We start from the raw sequence: 6,000 nt of genomic DNA on the forward strand, positions 1-6,000 counted from the left end.
AGGGGGAACAGTCCCTATTCTGCTCTGTGTCAGTGTGTATCAGGGTCCCTGAGGACAGGTGTCAATCCATATCTGCCAAGTGACCCTATGTAGGGGGAACAGTCCCTATTCTGCTCTGTGTCAGTGTGTATCAGGGTCCCTGAGGACAGGTGTCAATCCATATCTGCAAAGTGACCCTATGTTGGGGGAACAGTCCCTATTCTGCTCTGTGTGAGGAGGAGGAATGGGAAATGAGTAACTCGGCATCCCACCGTGTGCAAATGGGGTCTTTCATGCTGTCGTGCCTGTTGAGGGACCCTCGTATAAAAAGGCTGAAGGAGAACGACCTGTACTGGGTGTCCACGCTATTAGACCCCTGATATAAGCAGACATTGGTGGAAATGTTACCGTATTACAAGTCGGAAAGGATGCAGCATTTGCAAAATAAATTAAAAAGTATGCTTTACACAGCGTATAAGGGTGATGTCACAGCACAACAGGAATCTAACAGGGGAAGAGGTGAAAGTCATCCTCCTCCTCCCACGACCACGCCATATCTGCCAAGTGACCCTATGTAGGGGGAACAGTCTCTATTCTGCTCTGTGTCAGTGTGTATCAGGATTCAGGGATCCTTAGGATAGGTGTCAATCCATATCTGCCAAGTGACCCTAAGTAGGGGGAACAGTCTCTATTCTGCTCTGTGTCAGTGTGTATCAGGGATCCTTAGGATAGGTGTCAATTCATATCAGCCAAGTGACCCTTTGTAGGAGGAACAGTCCCTATTCTGCTCTGTGTCAGTGTGTATCAGGGATCCTTAGGATAGGTGTCAATCCATATCTGCCAAGTGACCCTATGTAGGGGGAACAGTCCCCATTCTGCTCTGTGTCAGTGTGTATCAGGGTCCCTGAGGACAGGTGTCAATCCATATCTGCCAAGTGACCCTATGTAGGAGGAAAAGTACCTATTCTGCTCTGTGTCAGTGTGTATCAGGGTCCCTAAGGACAGGTGTCAATCCATATCTGCCAAGTGACCCTATGTAGGGGGAATAGTCCCTATTCTGCTCTGTGTGAGGAGGAGGAACGGGAAATGAGTAGCTCGGCATCCAACCTTGTGCAAATGGGGCCTTTCATGCTGTCGTGCCTGTTGAGGGACCCTCGTATAATAAGGCTGAAGGAGAATGACCTGTACTGGGTGTCCACGCTACTAGACCCCCGGTATAAGCAGACAGTGGTGGAAATGTTACCGAATTACAAGTCGGAAAGGATGCAGCATTTGCAAAATAAATTAAAAAGTATGCTTTACACAGCGTATAAGGGTGATGTCACAGCACAACGGGAATCTAACAGGGGAAGAGGTGAAAGTCATCCTCCTCCTCCCACGACCACGCCATATCTCCCAAGTGACCCTATGTAGGGGGAACAGTCTCTATTCTGCTCTGTGTCAGTGTGTATCAGGGATCCTTGGGATAGGTGTTAATCCATATCTGCCAAGTGACCCTATGTAGGAGGAACAGTCCCTATTCTGCTCTGTGTCAATGTGTATCAGGGATCCTTAGGATAGGTGTCAATCCATATCTGCCAAGTGACCCTATGTAGGGGGAACAGACCCTATTCTGCTCTGTGTCAGTGTGCATCAGGGATCCTTAGGATAGGTGTCAAGCCATATCTGCCAAGTGACCCTATGTAGGGGGAACAGTCCCTATTCTGCTCTGTGTCAGTTTGTATCAGGGTCTCTGAGGACAGGTGTCAATACATATGGCAACGTGTCAATATGTCATATGTCAGGTGTCAATCCATATTCATTGTGATTTAGGAATGTTAGGTGATTTCTGCCCTTTATGGATTAAAACCAGACTCTGCATCAACTGTGTAATTTTCCATGGGAGTTTTGCCATGGTTCCCCCTCCGGCATGCCACAGTCCAGGTGTTAGTCCCCTTGAAACAACTTTTCTACCCATTTTTGTGGGCAGAAAGAGTCCCTGTGGGTTTTAAAATTCGCCTGCCCATTGAAGTCAATGGTGGTTCGCCCGGTTCGCTGGTTCGCGAACGTTTGCGTAAGTTCCCGTTCGCATTCGCGAACCGAAAATTTTTTGTTCGCGACATCACTAATATAGATATATCAACCAGTCTAAATTATATACAAAATCACAACTCATAAGCACCTAATTTTAACTGTAATATAGTTTATTACCAATAGAAGGCATCTGACTTAACAACCAGGTCTAGCAGCTGAATTCGTGAACAGTCTTATAGCTATTAAAACTGCAGAACAGGGAGGATTCCCCTGCATAGAATAATAGTTTAACCTAATCATTCGTATGTATTGCAAAATTTGAAACGAATTTGTATGAAATTACTTGATGAAACATACGAACGTACAGAGTAGAGAAACGAAACGAATGACTGCGTTCGTGCGTTTAAAGCACAAAACTAATACGTATGGAAAACTGTGTGTAAAACCAACTGGAAAAATTTTAACGAATGCGCCTGCAAATAGACGAACGGCTATGTAAGTTAACGAACAGAGAGTTTAACTGAACGGCCAAAGTAAACGAAAACCATACCGTGAAAGCGTTTCACTTTGCGATCGTTGCTTTACGGTAAGTATGTGACTTACAGTTCTGGAATCACTAGCCGTGCCGAGACCAGGCTGCGAGGATGCCAGAAGGAGCCGCGGGATAACAAACGGTTTGGAAAGCGGTCAGGTAAGCGTAGAACCAGAGCCAGGACCACGAGGGACAACAGGTAAGAAACAAGATGGCGGACTGAAACCGGAAGTAGTCCTCAGACTCGCCAGACAATCCACGATAAGTTGGGAGTGGATTGTCAGCCCTTTTAAGGGGAAATCAAGCCCCTTCCACAACTACAGGCCAAGGCCTTAAATATATATTCTTTATTTATGTCTATTACATCTTAACATAAAGCGATACAAGATAAGGGTGGTTAGAGCAAGCATTTTTTACGTTTATTTTATTAAATGAGCTTGGGCTGAGTAATGTATGGACCAAGTAGATCAACAGTGTGAGTTAGGAGCCTTAGCCCACTGAGTAAGACCTTTGCGACTTGTGGCTTTAGGGAGACTATATGACTGATATTCCCAAAAATAAAGGGAATTTGTTGGTTAGGCTAGTGCATTGTAAAGTATTGGGAGTAGGTGGTAGCGCATGAGAGGCACAAAGCAGTTAGCTATGATGAGACTTAGTGCTGCCATGATGGAGGAATATTTAAAGGTAGTGCTTATTAACCCATGAGCAATAAAGGGGGAGGGGGTGGCATAAGCATATCTGACTGGTCACTGAAGATTTGTCTGCAAGCATTATAAAAGTATAAAGTGGAATAACTTTAACAAAATTGCACATGCAAAATAAAGGAAAACAAAACCAAAATTATGTTATCAGTCCAGCGGCACACTCCACAGCAAGGAGGCAAAGCACAGCCTAAGTACACCACTGGAGCCTCATCCTGTGTCGGTTATTTAACAATATTTTAGGTTCCCAACAAATAATGTTTACTGAAGAAAATACATGATGGTCTCAACTATTTGAGTTAATACATTTGTATTTCCAGAGTTCAGATGACCATTGATATGATTGAGAATTGATATCTGATAAATATGTTTTTTGAACTTGAAGAAAAGTTGGTTAATGAAATAACTACTGCATAGTAGTTGTATGTATAAAACAACAGTCACTCACTAGATCTTTGTATGCAGCAGGACATGTTTCAGATCTATAATTGGTAAAATGAGTAGGTAGTCCTACACTATTAAACAGTCCTGTAGACTTCATTTATTATACAAGCCTGATATTATGTGGATTAGATACCATATTTTTAGTGTGCAAGTAGTGGCATGGCAAAGGCAGAGGCAGATTAAGGTTGCCCAGAGCCCTAGGAAGGATGATAGAGCCATTGGGTCCATTCTATAAGTGGTATGTGTGTGTTGTAAGTGTGTGTGGGGGATTAAAGGTGGATTGTATAAGAATGTGTGTAGTTTCTGTGTGTGGAGGAGACAGAAAGCTGTATGTGGTGAGGACGCTGAGTGTATCTGTGTGTGCTGGTTGAGTGATGTGCATGTTGTGGATTAATTTTGTGTCTGGGGAAGTCTCAGTGTTATGTGTGTTTATGTGTGTGTGTTGGGGAGACTGAGTGTTGTGTGTGTAATGTCCAAGTGTGAATGTGGGACGTTTTTATTTTGCCCCCCTCCAGCTTACCCTTTGGCAGGAGGATGTGTAATTCCTGGTGGTTCAGTACAGGACACATTGGATCCCTGGTGGGAGAGCATTGTAGTCTTCACCAATATTGGGTGCAGATCACTCTAAGAGCTCAGGCAATGTGTTAAAATGCTGACTGTGGTGCTCTGTGATATTAGAAAATGCCAGGACCATGAGGGATCTCTTAAAGTAATCTGCACCCAATAGAAGTATAGATAACAAATCTCCTGCAAACAGGTGAGGGGCCACAGGGTTAAGAAGGAAGATCTTTTTCCTGGCTCAAGGAGGGCTCCCTCCCAGTCTGGTCCTATGTAGACCTATGGCTAATCCGGATCTGGGCAAAATTATTTGCCACTGCCCAAAATTATTTGCAGTGGTTTTGATTGACCGCCTGTTAATGTAATTAAAGGGATTGGTTCCAAATATTTGTGTGTCCTCATTACAATCCTAATTGTACATTACCTTTGTGTCTTTATGGATTGGTAGTGATATTCAGGTTTGCATTTGATCCATGAACCTTTATTCCATGTGTTTTTTTTCCAACACAGTCCAATAGTATTTTTGGTTGCAGGAAACAGATGGCTCTCCAACTTAGTTGTCACTATCTGAACTGTGAGTTAGTGTGCTATTTAAGCTCCCCACTCTCCATGGATTAGAGCTATTATAATTAAGTAAATATTTTGCTCAGCGTTAGAGAAAGAGCTAAGGGACATACTGTGTCTCAGGCGTTTTTATGAAAATCAAGAAGAACGTAGTCTTGTTATGTCTCTCAAGGGAAATTATGGTGTTTTTTTCATTTAAGAATCATGTGTCCTTACAGTGGTAAGTTTGTATCTCACATTTAGTGGGTTATTTACTAAAGTGAGAATTCAGAGTGAATTTGGTCTGGATTAGAGTCAGACAGAACATGACCAGATGGCAGAAATCCAGAACAAAAACTTCAAATATTGCCCTGATTTTTTTTTCAACTCAGTATTATTTGACTGCTGGCAACACTAGCAACCAGTGGACAAACAGTTAAAAACCCTCGGTGGTGCGAGGATTAATTATAAGGTTCTTGCTTGCTAGCCAGTCACCACATTAAATAGTTAAAATAAATAAATAAAAAGCATATGGATTATAGAATACCCCCATATTACTATTTAAAACATAGCAGGTGGGCGGTATAGCTGCTAAATGTCTAAAACTATCAAATGGGCAGCCATTCCTATCCAGGCCTCATCCCAAGGGGAATGTGTAAAATAATGGAGGGGTGGTATAGTCCCACCATGCTCCCACCCATGGGCACAGGGTGAGGGACTTTAAAATAAGTAGACCTCATCAATACAAAACCCACGCTTTACAATTGTCAGTGTCTCTCCGCTTGCATCTAACAGCTGGTGATTAGATATGTGCAACTCGTTTCATTCCGAATGTCAATTCGGACAAATTTCGGGCAATTCGGACATTCGGATGCTTCCAAATGTCTGAATAGCAGAATTGCCGAAGTTCCGAAATTGCCGAAGTTCCGAAGCACAGAATTGCCGAAGTACTAATATACCCAGGGGAAGAATGAAGAATGTTACACTGTATACCAGTTTAAATAAAAAGTATACAGACATAGCCAGGATTCAGCTGTAAGCATTTGCAACACTTACAAGAATCAAGTAACACATTCATATAAAATGTAAGTTACTTAGCCAGTCAATGGATGGGAATGAAGAAATAGATAACTTCCTAATTCCCACGGTATTAGGGAGCTACCTACCAAAAGGCTAAAAGACCTAAATTGGTCTTTCAGTCAAATTTACCAATACTAAGTAAATATACCG

This window comes from Pelobates fuscus, chromosome 5, assembly GCF_036172605.1.
Source record: "Pelobates fuscus isolate aPelFus1 chromosome 5, aPelFus1.pri, whole genome shotgun sequence".
Classification (NCBI taxonomy): domain Eukaryota; kingdom Metazoa; phylum Chordata; class Amphibia; order Anura; family Pelobatidae; genus Pelobates; species Pelobates fuscus.